Genomic DNA, 17,211 nt, shown 5'->3' on the forward strand with positions numbered 1-17,211 from the left:
TTGGATTCGTGAGACGATTTCCGATTTTTCTAGGGGTCCGGGAATTTTCTAAAGTCGATTTTTTCGTTTTTCGCGTTTTTCTCGGCTCTTTGGCCTCCTAGAGCAAAACGGGCCTGGATTTCGCATCACACCGTTTTTAGCCCATATCTTTGGAAATATCATAGCTAGGACAATTTGGCTGGCGCCATTGGATTCGTGAGACGATTTCCGATGTTCCAAGGGGTCCGGGAATGGTCCACAGTCGATTTTTTCGTTTTTTTGCGTTTAGCTCGGCTCCAGGGCTTCCTAGGGCATAACGGGCCCGGATTTGGGATCACACCGTATTTTGCCCATATCTTTAGAAATATCATAGCTAGAACAATTTGGCTGGCGCCATTGGATTGGTGAGACGATTTCCGATTTTTCTAGGGGTCCGGGAATTTTCCAAAGTCGTTTTTTTCGTTTTTCGCGTTTTTCTCGGCTCCTGGGCCTCCTAGAGCAAAACGGGCCCGGATTTGGGATCACACAGTCTTTTGCCCATATCTTTGGAAATATCATAGCTAGGACAATTTGGCTGGCGCCATTGGATTCGTGAGACGATTTCCGATGTTCCAAGGGGTCCGGGAATGGTCCACAGTCGATTTTTTCGTTTTTTGCGTTGTGCTCGGCTCCTGGGCTTCCTAGGGCATAACGGGCCCGCATTTGGGATCACACAGTCATTTGCCCATATCTTTGGAAATATCATAGCTAGGTCAATTTGGCTGGCGCGATTGGATTCGTGAGACGATTTCCGATGTTCCAAGGGGTCCGGGAATGGTCCACAGTCGATTTTTTCGTTTTTTTGCGTTCAGCTCGGCTCCAGGGCCTCCTAGAGCAAAACGGGCCCGGATTTGGACTCAGACCGTTATTCGCCAATATCTTTGGAAATATCATAGCTAGGACAATTTGGCTGGCGCCATTGGATTCGTGAGACGATTTCCGATTTTTCTAGGGGTCCGGGAATGGTCCACAGTCGATTTTTTCGTTTTTTGCGTTTTGCTCGGCTCCTGGGCTTCCTAGGGCATAACGGGCCCGGATTTGGGATCACACCGTCTTTTGCCCATATCTTTGGAAATATCATAGCTAGGACAATTTGGCTGGCGCCATTGGATTGGTGAGACGATTTCCGATTTTTCTAGGGGGCCGGGAATTTCCTAAAGTCGATTTTTTCGTTTTTCGCGTTTTTCTCGGCTCTTTGGCCTCCTAGAGCAAAACGGGATGGATTTCGCATCACACCGTTTTTAGCCCATATCTTTGGAAATATCATAGCTAGGACAATTTGGCTGGCGCCATTGGATTCGTGAGACGATTTCCGATTTTTCTAGGGGTCCGGGAATTTTCTAAAGTCGTTTTTTTCGTTTTTCGCGTTTTTCTCGGCTCCTGGGCCTCCTAGAACAAAACGGGCCCGGATTTGGGATCACACCGTTATTCGCCCATATCGTTGGAAATATCATAGCTAGGACAATTTGGCTGGCGCCATTGGATTCATGAGACGATTTCCGATTTTTCTAGGCGTCCGGGAATTTTCTAAAGTCGATTTTTTCGTTTTTCGCGTTTATCTCGGCTCCTGGGCCTCCTAGAGCAAAACGGGCCCGGATTTGGGATCACACTGTTTTTCGCCCATATCTTTGGAAATATCATAGCTAGGACAATTCGGCTGGCGCCATTGGATTGATGAGACGATTTCCGATTTTTCTAGAGGGCCGGGAATGTTCTAAAGTCGATTTTTTCGTTTTTCGCGTTTTTCTCGGCTCCTGGGCCTCCTAGAGCAAAACGGGCCCGGATTTGGGATCACACAGTCTTTTGCCCATATCTTTGGAAATATCATAGCTAGGACAATTTGGCTGGCGCCATTGGATTCGTGAGACGATTTCCGATGTTCCAAGGGGTCCGGGAATGGTCCACAGTCGATTTTTTCGTTTTTTGCGTTTTGCTCGGCTCCTGGGCTTCCTAGGGCATAACGGGCCCGGATTTGGGATCACACAGTCTTTTGCCCATATCTTTGGAAATATCATAGCTAGGACAATTTGGCTGGCGCCATTGGATTCGTGAGACGATTTCCGATGTTCCAAGGGGTCCGGGAATGGTCCACAGTCGATTTTTTCGTTTTTTTGCGTTTAGCTCGGCTCCAGGGCCTCCTAGAGCAAAACGGGCCCGGATTTGGACTCAGACCGTTATTCGCCAATATCTTTGGAAATATCATAGCTAGGACAATTTGGCTGGCGCCATTGGATTCGTGAGACGATTTCCGATTTTTCTAGGGGGCCGGGAATTTTCTAAAGTCGATTTTTTCGTTTTTCGCGTTTTTCTCGGCTCCTGGGCCTCCTAGAGCAAAACGGGCCCGGATTTGGGATCACACAGTCTTTTGCCCATATCTTTGGAAATATCATAGCTAGGACAATTTGGCTGGCGCCCTTGGATTCGTGAGACGATTTCCGATTTTTCTAGGGGTCCGGGAATTTTCTAAAGTCGTTTTTTTCGTTTTTCGCGTATTTCTCGGCTCCTGGGCCTCCTAGAACAAAACGGGCCCGGATTTGGGATCACACCGTTATTCGCCCATATCGTTGGAAATATCATAGCTAGGACAATTTGGCTGGCGCCATCGGATCAGTGAGACGATTTCCGATTTTTCTAGGGGTCCGGGAATTTCCTAAAGTCGATTTTTTCGTATTTCGCGTTTTTCTCGGCTCCTGGGCCTCCTAGAGCAAAACGGGCCCGGATTTGGGATCGCACCGTTTTTCGCCCATATCTTTGGAAATATCATAGCTAGGACAATTTGGCTGGCGCCCTTGGATTCGTGAGACGATTTCCGATTTTTCTAGGGGTCCGGGAATTTTCTAAAGTCGTATTTTTCGTTTTTCGCGTTTTTCTCGGCTCCTGGGCCTCCTGGAGCAAAACGGGCCCGGATTTGGGATCACACCGTTTTTCGCCCATATCTTTGGAAATATCGCAGCTAGGACAATTTGGCTGGCGCCATTGGATTCGTGAGACGATTGCCGATTTTTCTAGGGGTCCGGGAATGGTCCACAGTCGATTTTTTCGTTTTTTGCGTTTTGCTCGGCTCCTGGGCTTCCTAGGGCATAACGGGCCCGGATTTGGGATCACACCGTCTTTTGCCCATATCTTTGGAAATATCATAGCTAGGACAATTTGGCTGGCGCCATTGGATTGGTGAGACGATTTCCGATTTTTCTAGGGGGCCGGGAATTTCCTAAAGTCGATTTTTTCGTTTTTCGCGTTTTTCTCGGCTCTTTGGCCTCCTAGAGCAAAACGGGCCTGGATTTCGCATCACACCGTTTTTAGCCCATATCTTTGGAAATATCATAGCTAGGACAGATTGGCTGGCGCCATTGGATTCGTGAGACGATTCCCGATTTTTCTAGGGGTCCGGGAATTTCCTAAAGTCGATTTTTTCGTTTTTCGCGTTTTTCTCGGCTCCTGGGCCTCCGAGAGCAAAACGGGCCCGGATTTGGGATCACACAGTCTTTTGCCCATATCTTTGGAAATATCATAGCTAGGACAATTTGGCTGGCGCCCTTGGATTCGTGAGACGATTTCCGATTTTTCTAGGCGTCCGGGAATTTTCTAAAGTCGATTTTTTCGTTTTTCGCGTTTTTCTCGGCTCCTGGGCCTCCTGGAGCAAAACGGGCCCGGATTTGGGATCACACCGTTTTTCGCCCATATCTTTGGAAATATCGCAGCTAGGACAATTTGGCTGGCGCGATTGGATTCGTGAGACGATTTCCGATTTTTCTAGGGGTCCGGGAATGGTCCACAGTCGATTTTTTCGTTTTTTGCGTTTTGCTCGGCTCCTGGGCTTCCTAGGGCATAACGGGCCCGGATTTGGGATCACACCGTCTTTTGCCCATATCTTTGGAAATATCATAGCTAGGACAATTTGGCTGGCGCCATTGGATTGGTGAGACGATTTCCGATTTTTCTAGGGGGCCGGGAATTTTCTAAAGTCGATTTTTTCGTTTTTCGCGTTTTTCTCGGCTCTTTGGCCACCTAGAGCAAAACGGGCCTGGATTTCGCATCACACGGTTTTTAGCCCATATCTTTGGAAATATCATAGCTAGGACAATTTGGCTGGCGCCATTGGATTCGTGAGACGATTCCCGATTTTTCTAGGGGTCCGGGAATTTCCTAAAGTCGATTTTTTCGTTTTTCGCGTTTTTCTCGGCTCCTGGGCCTCCTAGAGCAAAACGGGCCCGGATTTGGGATCACACCGTTATTCGCCCATATCGTTGGAAATATCATAGCTAGGACAATTTGGCTGGCGCCATCGGATCAGTGAGACGATTTCCGATTTTTCTAGGGGTCCGGGAATTTCCTAAAGTCGATTTTTTCGTTTTTCGCGTTTTTCTCGGCTCCTGGGCCTCCTAGAGCAAAACGGGCCCGGATTTGGGATCGCACCGTTTTTCGCCCATATCTTTGGAAATATCATAGCTAGGACAATTTGGCTGGCGCCATTGGATTCGTGAGACGATTTCCGATTTTTCTAGGCGTCCGGGAATTTTCTAAAGTCGATTTTTTTTTTTTTTGCGTTTTTCTCGGCTCCTGGGCCTCCTAGAGCAAAACGGGCCCGGATTTGGGATCACACCGTTTTTCGCCCATATATTTGGAAATATCATAGCTAGGACAATTTGGCTGGCGCCATTGGATTGGTGAGACGATTTCCGATTTTTCTAGGGGTCCGGGAATTTTCTAAAGTCGTATTTTTCGTTTTTCGCGTTTTTCTCGGCTCCTGGGCCTCCTGGAGCAAAACGGGCCCGGATTTGGGATCACACCGTTTTTCGCCCATATCTTTGGAAATATCGCAGCTAGGACAATTTGGCTGGCGCCATTGGATTCGTTAGACGATTGCCGATTTTTCTAGGGGTCCGGGAATGGTCCACAGTCGATTTTTTCGTTTTTTGCGTTTTGCTCGGCTCCTGGGCTTCCTAGGGCATAACGGGCCCGGATTTGGGATCACACAGTCTTTTGCCCATATCTTTGGAAATATCATAGCTAGGACAATTTGGCTGGCGCCATTGGATTGGTGAGACGATTTCCGATTTTTCTAGGGGGCCGGGAATTTTCTAAAGTCGATTTTTTCGTTTTTCGCGTTTTTCTCGGCTCCTGGGCCTCCTAGAGCAAAACGGGCCCGGATTTGGGATCACACAGTCTTTTGCCCATATCTTTGGAAATATCATAGCTAGGACAATTTGGCTGGCGCCCTTGGATTCGTGAGACGATTTCCGATTTTTCTAGGGGTCCGGGAATTTTCTAAAGTCGTTTTTTTCGTTTTTCGCGTTTTTCTCGGCTCCTGGGCCTCCTAGAACAAAACGGGCCCGGATTTGGGATCAAGCCGTTATTCGCCCATATCGTTGGAAATATCATAGCTAGGACAATTTGGCTGGCGCCATCGGATCAGTGAGACGATTTCCGATTTTTCTAGGGGGCCGGGAATTTTCTAAAGTCGATTTTTTCGTTTTTCGCGTTTTTCTCGGCTCTTTGGCCTCCTAGAGCAACCGGGCCTGGATTTCGCATCACACCGTTTTTAGCCCATTTCTTTGGAAATATCATAGCTAGGACAATTTGGCTGGCGCCATTGGATTCGTGAGACGATTTCCGATTTTTCTAGGGGTCCGGGAATTTTCTAAAGTCGATTTTTTCGTTTTTCGCGTTTTTCTCGGCTCCTGGGCCTCCTAGAGCAAAACGGGCGCGGATTTGGGATCACACTGTTTTTCGCCCATATCTTTGGAAATATCATAGCTAGGACAATTTGGCTGGCGCCATTGGATTCGTGACACGATTTCCGATTTTTCTAGGGGTCCGGGAATTGTCTAAAGTCGATTTTTTCGTTTTTCGCGTTTTTCTCGGCTCTTTGGCCTCCTAGAGCAAAACGGGCCTGGATTTGGCATCACACCGTTTTTCGCCCATATCTTTGGAAATATCATAGCTAGGACAATTTGGCTGGCGCCATTGGATTCGTGAGACGATTTCCGATGTTCCAAGGGGTCCGGGAATGGTCCACAGTCGATTTTTTCGTTTTTTGCGTTTTGCTCGGCTCCTGGGCTTCCTAGGGCATAACGGGCCCGGATTTGGGATCACACAGTCTTTTGCCCATATCTTTGGAAATATCATAGCTAGGACAATTTGGCTGGCGCCATTGGATTCGTGAGACGATTTCCGATGTTCCAAGGGGTCCGGGAATGGTCCACAGTCGATTCTTTCGTTTTTTTGCGTTTAGCTCGGCTCCAGGGCCTCCTAGAGCAAAACGGGCCCGGATTTGGACTCAGACCGTTATTCGCCAATATCTTTGGAAATATCATAGCTAGGACAATTTGGTTGGCGCCATTGGATTCGTGAGACGATTTCCGATTTTTCTAGAGGGCCGGGAATGTTCTAAAGTCGATTTTTTCGTTTTTCGCGTTTTTCTCGGCTCCTGGGCCTCCTAGAGCAAAACGGGCCCGGATTTGGGATCACACAGTCTTTTGCCCATATCTTTGGAAATATCATAGCTAGGACAAGTTGGCTGGCGCCATTGGATTCGTGAGACGATTTCCGATTTTTCTAGGGGTCAGGGAATTTTCTATAGTCGATTTTCTCGTTTTTCTCGGCTCCTGGGCCTCCTAGAGCAAAACGGGCCCGGATTTGGGATCACACCGTCTTTTGCCCATATCTTTGGAAATATCATAGCTTGAACAATTTGGCTGGCGCCATTGGATTCGTGAGACGATTTCCGATTTTTCTAGGGGGCTGGGAATTTTCTAAAGTCGTATTTTTCGTTTTTCGCGTTTTTCTCGGCTCCTGGGCCTCCTGGAGCAAAACGGGGCCGGATTCGGGATCACACCGTTTTTCGCCCATATCTTTGGAAATATCGCAGCTAGGACAATTTGACTGGCGCCATTGGATTCGTGAGACGATTTCCGATTTTTCTAGGGGTCCGGGAATGGTCCACAGTCGATTTTTTCGTTTTTTGCGTTTTGCTCGGCTCCTGGGCTTCCTAGGGCATAACGGGCCCGGATTTGGGATCACACCGTCTTTTGCCCATATCTTTAGAAATATCATAGCTAGAACAATTTGGCTGGCGCCATTGGATTGGTGAGACGATTTCCGATTTTTCTAGGGGGCCGGGAATTTTCTAAAGTCGATTTTTTCGTTTTTCGCGTTTTTCTCGGCTCCTGGGCCTCCTAGAGCAAAACGGGCCCGGATTTGGGATCACACAGTCTTTTGCCCATATCTTTGGAAATATCATAGCTAGGACAATTTGGCTGGCGCCCTTGGATTCGTGAGACGATTTCCGATTTTTCTAGGGGTCCGGGAATTTTCTAAAGTCGTTTTTTTCGTTTTTCGCGTTTTTCTCGGCTCCTGGGCCTCCTAGAACAAAACGGGCCCGGATTTGGGATCACACCGTTATTCGCCCATATCGTTGGAAATATCATAGCTAGGACAATTTGGCTGGCGCCATCGGATCAGTGAGACGATTTCCGATTTTTCTAGGGGTCCGGGAATTTCCTAAAGTCGATTTTTTCGTTTTTCGCGTTTTTCTCGGCTCCTGGGCCTCCTAGAGCAAAACGGGCCCGGATTTGGGATCGCACCGTTTTTCGCCCATATCTTTGGAAATATCATAGCTAGGACAATTTGGCTGGCGCCCTTGGATTCGTGAGACGATTTCCGATTTTTCTAGGGGTCCGGGAATTTTCTAAAGTCGTTTTTTTCGTTTTTCGCGTTTTTCTCGGCTCCTGGGCCTCCTAGAACAAAACGGGCCCGGATTTGGGATCACACCGTTATTCGCCCATATCGTTGGAAATATCATAGCTAGGACAATTTGGCTGGCGCCATTGGATTCGTGAGACGATTTCCGATTTTTCTAGGGGTCCGGGAATTTTCTAAAGTCGATTTTTTCGTTTTTCGCGTTTTTCTCGGCTCCTGGGCCTCCTAGAGCAAAACGGGCGCGGATTTGGAATCACACTATTTTTCGCCCATATCTTTGGAAATATCATAGCTAGGACAATTTGGCTGGCGCCATTGGATTCGTGACACGATTTCCGATTTTTCTAGGGGTCCGGGAATTGTCGAAAGTCGATTTTTTCGTTTTTCGCGTTTTTCTCGGCTCCTGGGCTTCCTAGAGCAAAACGGGCCCGGATTTGGGATCACACCGTTATTCGCCCATATCTTTGGAAATATCATAGCTAGGACAATTTCGCTTGCGCCATTGGATCCGTGAGACGATTTCCGATTTTTCTAGGGGTCCGGGAATTGTCTAAAGTCGATTTTTTCGTTTTTCGCGTTTTTCTCGGCTCCTGGGCCTCCTAGAGCAAAACGGGCCCGGATTTGGGATCACACCGTTTTTCGCCCATATATTTGGAAATATCATAGCTAGGACAATTTGGCTGGCGCCATTGGATTCGTGAGACGATTTCCGATTTTTCTAGGGGGCTGGGAATTTTCTAAAGTCGTATTTTTCGTTTTTCGCGTTTTTCTCGGCTCCTGGGCCTCCTGGAGCAAAACGGGCCCGGATTTGGGATCACACCGTTTTTCGCCCATATCTTTGGAAATATCGCAGCTAGGACAATTTGGCTGGCGCCATTGGATTCGTGAGACGATTTCCGATTTTTCTAGGGGTCCGGGAATGGTCCACAGTCGATTTTTTCGTTTTTTGCGTTTTGCTCGGCTCCTGGGCTTCCTAGGGCATAACGGGCCCGGATTTGGGATCACACCGTCTTTTGCCCATATCTTTGGAAATATCATAGCTAGGACAATTTGGCTGGCGCCATTGGATTGGTGAGACGATTTCCGATTTTTCTAGGGGGCCGGGAATTTCCTAAAGTCGATTTTTTCGTTTTTCGCGTTTTTCTCGGCTCTTTGGCCTCCTAGAGAAAAACGGGCCTGGATTTCGCATCACACCGTTTTTAGCCCATATCTTTGGAAATATCATAGCTAGGACAGATTGGCTGGCGCTATTGGATTCGTGAGACGATTCCCGATTTTTCTAGGGGTCTGGGAATTTCCTAAAGTCGATTTTTTCGTTTTTCGCGTTTTTCTCGGCTCCTGGGCCTCCTAGAGCAAAACGGGCCCGGATTTGGGATCACACAGTCTTTTGCCCATATCTTTGGAAATATCATAGCTAGGACAATTTGGCTGGCGCCCTTGGATTCGTGAGACGATTTCCGATTTTTCTAGGGGTCCGGAAATTTTCTAAAGTCGTTTTTTTCGTTTTTCGCGTTTTTCTCGGCTCCTGGGCCTCCTAGAACAAAACGGGCCCGGATTTGGGATCACACCGTTATTCGCCCATATCGTTGGAAATATCATAGCTAGGACAATTTGGCTGGCGCCATCGGATCAGTGAGACGATTTCCGATTTTTCTAGGGGTCCGGGAATTTCCTAAAGTCGATTTTCTCGTTTTTCTCGGCTCCTGGGCCTCCTAGAGCAAAACGGGCCCGGATTTGGGATCACACCGTCTTTTGCCCATATCTTTGGAAATATCATAGCTTGAACAATTTGGCTGGCGCCATTGGATTCGTGAGACGATTTCCGATTTTTCTAGGGGGCTGGCAATTTTCTAAAGTCGTATTTTTCGTTTTTCGCGTTTTTCTCGGCTCCTGGGCCTCCTGGAGCAAAACGGGCCCGGATTTGGGATCACACCGTTTTTTGCCCATATCTTTGGAAATATCGCAGCTAGGACAATTTGACTGGCGCCATTGGATTCGTGAGACGATTTCCGATTTTTCTAGGAGTCCGGGAATGGTCCACAGTCGATTTTTTCGTTTTTTGCGTTTTGCTCGGCTCCTGGGCTTCCTAGGGCATAACGGGCCCGGATTTGGGATCACACCGTCTTTTGCCCATATCTTTAGAAATATCATAGCTAGAACAATTTGGCTGGCGCCATTGGATTGGTGAGACGATTTCCGATTTTTCTAGGGGGCCGGGAATTTTCTAAAGTCGATTTTTTCGTTTTTCGCGTTTTTCTCGGCTCCTGGGCCTCCTAGAGCAAAACGGGCCCGGATTTGTGATCACACAGTCTTTTGCCCATATATTTGGAAATATCATAGCTAGGACAATTTGGCTGGCGCCCTTGGATTCGTGAGACGATTTCCGATTTTTCTAGGGGTCCGGGAATTTTCTAAAGTAGTTTTTTTCGTTTTTCGCGTTTTTCTCGGCTCCTGGGCCTCCTAGAACAAAACGGGCCCGGATTTGGGATCACACCGTTATTCGCCCATATCGTTGGAAATATCATAGCTAGGACAATTTGGCTGGCGCCATCGGATCAGTGAGACGATTTCCGATTTTTCTAGGGGTCCGGGAATTTCCTAAAGTCGATTTTTTCGTTTTTCGCGTTTTTCTCGGCTCCTGGGCCTCCTAGAGCAAAACGGGCCCGGATTTGGGATCGCACCGTTTTTCGCCCATATCTTTGGAAATATCATAGCTAGGACAATTTGGCTGGCGCCCTTGGATTCGTGAGACGATTTCCGATTTTTCTAGGGGTCCGGGAATTTTCTAAAGTCGTATTTTTCGTTTTTCGCGTTTTTCTCGGCTCCTGGGCCTCCTGGAGCAAAACGGGCCCGGATTTGGGATCACACCGTTTTTCGCCCATATCTTTGGAAATATCGCAGCTAGGACAATTTGACTGGCGCCATTGGATTCGTGAGACGATTTCCGATTTTTCTAGGGGTCCGGGAATGGTCCACAGTCGATTTTTTCGTTTTTTGCGTTTTGCTCGGCTCCTGGGCTTCCTAGGGCAAAACGGGCCCGGATTTGGGATCACACCGTTATTCGCCCATATCTTTGGAAATATCATAGCTAGGACAATTTCGCTTGCGCCATTGGATCCGTGAGACGATTTCCGATTTTTCTAGGGGTCCGGGAATTGTCTAAAGTCGATTTTTTCGTTTTTCGCGTTTTTCTCGGCTCCTGGGCCTCCTAGAGCAAAACGGGCCCGGATTTGGGATCACACCGTTTTTCGCCCATATATTTGGAAATATCATAGCTAGGACAATTTGGCTGGCGCCATTGGATTCGTGAGACGATTTCCGATTTTTCTAGGGGGCTGGGAATTTTCTAAAGTCGTATTTTTCGTTTTTCGCGTTTTTCTCGGCTCCTGGGCCTCCTGGAGCAAAACGGGCCCGGATTTGGGATCACACCGTTTTTCGCCCATATCTTTGGAAATATCGCAGCTAGGACAATTTGGCTGGCGCCATTGGATTCGTGAGACGATTTCCGATTTTTCTAGGGGTCCGGGAATGGTCCACAGTCGATTTTTTCGTTTTTTGCGTTTTGCTCGGCTCCTGGGCTTCCTAGGGCATAACGGGCCCGGATTTGGGATCACACCGTCTTTTGCCCATATCTTTGGAAATATCATAGCTAGGACAATTTGGCTGGCGCCATTGGATTGGTGAGACGATTTCCGATTTTTCTAGGGGGCCGGGAATTTCCTAAAGTCGATTTTTTCGTTTTTCGCGTTTTTCTCGGCTCTTTGGCCTCCTAGAGCAAAACGGGCCTGGATTTCGCATCACACCGTTTTTAGCCCATATCTTTGGAAATATCATAGCTAGGACAGATTGGCTGGCGCTATTGGATTCGTGAGACGATTCCCGATTTTTCTAGGGGTCTGGGAATTTCCTAAAGTCGATTTTTTCGTTTTTCGCGTTTTTCTCGGCTCCTGGGCCTCCTAGAGCAAAACGGGCCCGGATTTGGGATCACACAGTCTTTTGCCCATATCTTTGGAAATATCATAGCTAGGACAATTTGGCTGGCGCCCTTGGATTCGTGAGACGATTTCCGATTTTTCTAGGGGTCCGGAAATTTTCTAAAGTCGTTTTTTTCGTTTTTCGCGTTTTTCTCGGCTCCTGGGCCTCCTAGAACAAAACGGGCCCGGATTTGGGATCACACCGTTATTCGCCCATATCGTTGGAAATATCATAGCTAGGACAATTTGGCTGGCGCCATCGGATCAGTGAGACGATTTCCGATTTTTCTAGGGGTCCGGGAATTTCCTAAAGTCGATTTTCTCGTTTTTCTCGGCTCCTGGGCCTCCTAGAGCAAAACGGGCCCGGATTTGGGATCACACCGTCTTTTGCCCATATCTTTGGAAATATCATAGCTTGAACAATTTGGCTGGCGCCATTGGATTCGTGAGACGATTTCCGATTTTTCTAGGGGGCTGGGAATTTTCTAAAGTCGTATTTTTCGTTTTTCGCGTTTTTCTCGGCTCCTGGGCCTCCTGGAGCAAAACGGGCCCGGATTTGGGATCACACCGTTTTTTGCCCATATCTTTGGAAATATCGCAGCTAGGACAATTTGACTGGCGCCATTGGATTCGTGAGACGATTTCCGATTTTTCTAGGAGTCCGGGAATGGTCCACAGTCGATTTTTTCGTTTTTTGCGTTTTGCTCGGCTCCTGGGCTTCCTAGGGCATAACGGGCCCGGATTTGGGATCACACCGTCTTTTGCCCATATCTTTAGAAATATCATAGCTAGAACAATTTGGCTGGCGCCATTGGATTGGTGAGACGATTTCCGATTTTTCTAGGGGGCCGGGAATTTTCTAAAGTCGATTTTTTCGTTTTTCGCGTTTTTCTCGGCTCCTGGGCCTCCTAGAGCAAAACGGGCCCGGATTTGGGATCACACAGTCTTTTGCCCATATCTTTGGAAATATCATAGCTAGGACAATTTGGCTGGCGCCCTTGGATTCGTGAGACGATTTCCGATTTTTCTAGGGGTCCGGGAATTTTCTAAAGTCGTTTTTTTCGTTTTTCGCGTTTTTCTCGGCTCCTGGGCCTCCTAGAACAAAACGGGCCCGGATTTGGGATCACACCGTTATTCGCCCATATCGTTGGAAATATCATAGCTAGGACAATTTGGCTGGCGCCATCGGATCAGTGAGACGATTTCCGATTTTTCTAGGGGTCCGGGAATTTCCTAAAGTCGATTTTTTCGTTTTTCGCGTTTTTCTCGGCTCCTGGGCCTCCTAGAGCAAAACGGGCCCGGATTTGGGATCGCACCGTTTTTCGCCCATATCTTTGGAAATATCATAGCTAGGACAATTTGGCTTGCGCCATTGGATCCGTGAGACGATTTCCGATTTTTCTAGGGGTCCGGGAATTTTCTAAAGTCGATTTTTTCGTTTTTCGCGTTTTTCTCGGCTCCTGGGCCTCCTAGAGCAAAACGGGCCCGGATTTGGGATCACACAGTCTTTTGCCCATATCTTTGGAAATATCATAGCTAGGACAATTTGGCTGGCGCCATTGGATTCGTGAGACGATTTCCGATGTTCCAAGGGGTCCGGGAATGGTCCACAGTCGATTTTTTCGTTTTTTGCGTTTTGCTCGGCTCCTGGGCTTCCTAGGGCATAACGGGCCCGGATTTGGGATCACACAGTCTTTTGCCCATATCTTTGGAAATATCATAGCTAGGACAATTTGGCTGGCGCCATTGGATTCGTGAGACGATTTCCGATGTTCCAAGGGGTCCGGGAATGGTCCACAGTCGATTTTTTCGTTTTTTGCGTTTTGCTCGGCTCCTGGGCTTCCTAGGGCATAACGGGCCCGGATTTGGGATCACACAGTCTTTTGCCCATATCTTTGGAAATATCATAGCTAGGACAATTTGGTTGGCGCCATTGGATTCGTGAGACGATTTCCGATTTTTCTAGAGGACCGGGAATGTTCTAAAGTCGATTTTTTCGTTTTTCGCGTTTTTCTCGGCTCCTGGGCCTCCTAGAGCAAAACGGGCCCGGATTTGGGATCACACAGTCTTTTGCCCATATCTTTGGAAATATCATAGCTAGGACAAGTTGGCTGGCGCCATTGGATTCGTGAGACGATTTCCGATTTTTCTAGGGGTCAGGGAATTTTCTATAGTCGATTTTCTCGTTTTTCTCGGCTCCTGGGCCTCCTAGAGCAAAACGGGCCCGGATTTGGGATCACACCGTCTTTTGCCCATATCTTTGGAAATATCATAGCTTGAACAATTTGGCTGGCGCCATTGGATTCGTGAGACGATTTCCGATTTTTCTAGGGGGCTGGGAATTTTCTAAAGTCGTATTTTTCGTTTTTCGCGTTTTTCTCGGCTCCTGGGCCTCCTGGAGCAAAACGGGCCCGGATTTGGGATCACACCGTTTTTCGCCCATATCTTTGGAAATATCGCAGCTAGGACAATTTGACTGGCGCCATTGGATTCGTGAGACGATTTCCGATTTTTCTAGGGGTCCGGGAATGGTCCACAGTCGATTTTTTCGTTTTTTGCGTTTTGCTCGGCTCCTGGGCTTCCTAGGGCATAACGGGCCCGGATTTGGGATCACACCGTCTTTTGCCCATATCTTTAGAAATATCATAGCTAGAACAATTTGGCTGGCGCCATTGGATTGGTGAGACGATTTCCGATTTTTCTAGGGGGCCGGGAATTTTCTAAAGTCGATTTTTTCGTTTTTCGCGTTTTTCTCGGCTCCTGGGCCTCCTAGAGCAAAACGGGCCCGGATTTGGGATCACACAGTCTTTTGCCCATATCTTTGGAAATATCATAGCTAGGACAATTTGGCTGGCGCCCTTGGATTCGTGAGACGATTTCCGATTTTTCTAGGGGTCCGGGAATTTTCTAAAGTCGTTTTTTTCGTTTTTCGCGTTTTTCTCGGCTCCTGGGCCTCCTAGAACAAAACGGGCCCGGATTTGGGATCACACCGTTATTCGCCCATATCGTTGGAAATATCATAGCTAGGACAATTTGGCTGGCGCCATCGGATCAGTGAGACGATTTCCGATTTTTCTAGGGGTCCGGGAATTTCCTAAAGTCGATTTTTTCGTTTTTCGCGTTTTTCTCGGCTCCTGGGCCTCCTAGAGCAAAACGGGCCCGGATTTGGGATCGCACCGTTTTTCGCCCATATCTTTGGAAATATCATAGCTAGGACAATTTGGCTGGCGCCCTTGGATTCGTGAGACGATTTCCGATTTTTCTAGGGGTCCGGGAATTTTCTAAAGTCGTTTTTTTCGTTTTTCGCGTTTTTCTCGGCTCCTGGGCCTCCTAGAACAAAACGGGCCCGGATTTGGGATCACACCGTTATTCGCCCATATCGTTGGAAATATCATAGCTAGGACAATTTGGCTGGCGCCATTGGATTCGTGAGACGATTTCCGATTTTTCTAGGGGTCCGGGAATTTTCTAAAGTCGATTTTTTCGTTTTTCGCGTTTTTCTCGGCTCCTGGGCCTCCCAGAGCAAAACGGGCGCGGATTTGGAATCACACTATTTTTCGCCCATATCTTTGGAAATATCATAGCTAGGACAATTTGGCTGGCGCCATTGGATTCGTGACACGATTTCCGATTTTTCTAGGGGTCCGGGAATTGTCGAAAGTCGATTTTTTCGTTTTTCGCGTTTTTCTCGGCTCCTGGGCCTCCTAGAGCAAAACGGGCCCGGATTTGGGATCACACCGTTTTTCGCCCATATATTTGGAAATATCATAGCTAGGACAATTTGGCTGGCGCCATTGGATTCGTGAGACGATTTCCGATTTTTCTAGGGGGCTGGGAATTTTCTAAAGTCGTATTTTTCGTTTTTCGCGTTTTTCTCGGCTCCTGGGCCTCCTGGAGCAAAACGGGCCCGGATTTGGGATCACACCGTTTTTCGCCCATATCTTTGGAAATATCGCAGCTAGGACAATTTGGCTGGCGCCATTGGATTCGTGAGACGATTTCCGATTTTTCTAGGGGTCCGGGAATGGTCCACAGTCGATTTTTTCGTTTTTTGCGTTTTGCTCGGCTCCTGGGCTTCCTAGGGCATAACGGGCCCGGATTTGGGATCACACCGTCTTTTGCCCATATCTTTGGAAATATCATAGCTAGGACAATTTGGCTGGCGCCATTGGATTGGTGAGACGATTTCCGATTTATCTAGGGGGCCGGGAATTTCCTAAAGTCGATTTTTTCGTTTTTCGCGTTTTTCTCGGCTCTTTGGCCTCCTAGAGCAAAACGGGCCTGGATTTCGCATCACACCGTTTTTAGCCCATATCTTTGGAAATATCATAGCTAGGACAGATTGGCTGGCGCCATTGGATTCGTGAGACGATTCCCGATTTTTCTAGGGGTCCGGGAATTTCCTAAAGTCGATTTTTTCGTTTTTCGCGTTTTTCTCGGCTCCTGGGCCTCCTAGAGCAAAACGGGCCCGGATTTGGGATCGCACCGTTTTTCGCCCATATCTTTGGAAATATCATAGCTAGGACAATTTGGCTTGCGCCATTGGATCCGTGAGACGATTTCCGATTTTTCTAGGGGTCCGGGAATTTTCTAAAGTCGATTTTTTCGTTTTTCGCGTTTTTCTCGGCTCCTGGGCCTCCTAGAGCAAAACGGGCCCGGATTTGGGATCACACAGTCTTTTGCCCATATCTTTGGAAATATCATAGCTAGGACAATTTGGCTGGCGCCATTGGATTCGTGAGACGATTTCCGATGTTCCAAGGGGTCCGGGAATGGTCCACAGTCGATTTTTTCGTTTTTTGCGTTTTGCTCGGCTCCTGGGCTTCCTAGGGCATAACGGGCCCGGATTTGGGATCACACAGTCTTTTGCCCATATCTTTGGAAATATCATAGCTAGGACAATTTGGCTGGCGCCATTGGATTCGTGAGACGATTTCCGATGTTCCAAGGGGTCCGGGAATGGTCCACAGTCGATTTTTTCGTTTTTTGCGTTTTGCTCGGCTCCTGGGCTTCCTAGGGCATAACGGGCCCGGATTTGGGATCACACAGTCTTTTGCCCATATCTTTGGAAATATCATAGCTAGGACAATTTGGTTGGCGCCATTGGATTCGTGAGACGATTTCCGATTTTTCTAGAGGGCCGGGAATGTTCTAAAGTCGATTTTTTCGTTTTTCGCGTTTTTCTCGGCTCCTGGGCCTCCTAGAGCAAAACGGGCCCGGATTTGGGATCACACAGTCTTTTGCCCATTACTTTGGAAATATCATAGCTAGGACAAGTTGGCTGGCGCCATTGGATTCGTGAGACGATTTCCGATTTTTCTAGGGGTCAGGGAATTTTCTATAGTCGATTTTCTCGTTTTTCTCGGCTCCTGGGCCTCCTAGAGCAAAACGGGCCCGGATTTGGGATCACACCGTCTTTTGCCCATATCTTTGGAAATATCATAGCTTGAACAATTTGGCTGGCGCCATTGGATTCGTGAGACGATTTCCGATTTTTCTAGGGGGCTGGGAATTTTCT

The sequence above is a fragment of the Diachasmimorpha longicaudata genome, chromosome 16 (assembly GCF_034640455.1).
Source record: "Diachasmimorpha longicaudata isolate KC_UGA_2023 chromosome 16, iyDiaLong2, whole genome shotgun sequence".
Classification (NCBI taxonomy): domain Eukaryota; kingdom Metazoa; phylum Arthropoda; class Insecta; order Hymenoptera; family Braconidae; genus Diachasmimorpha; species Diachasmimorpha longicaudata.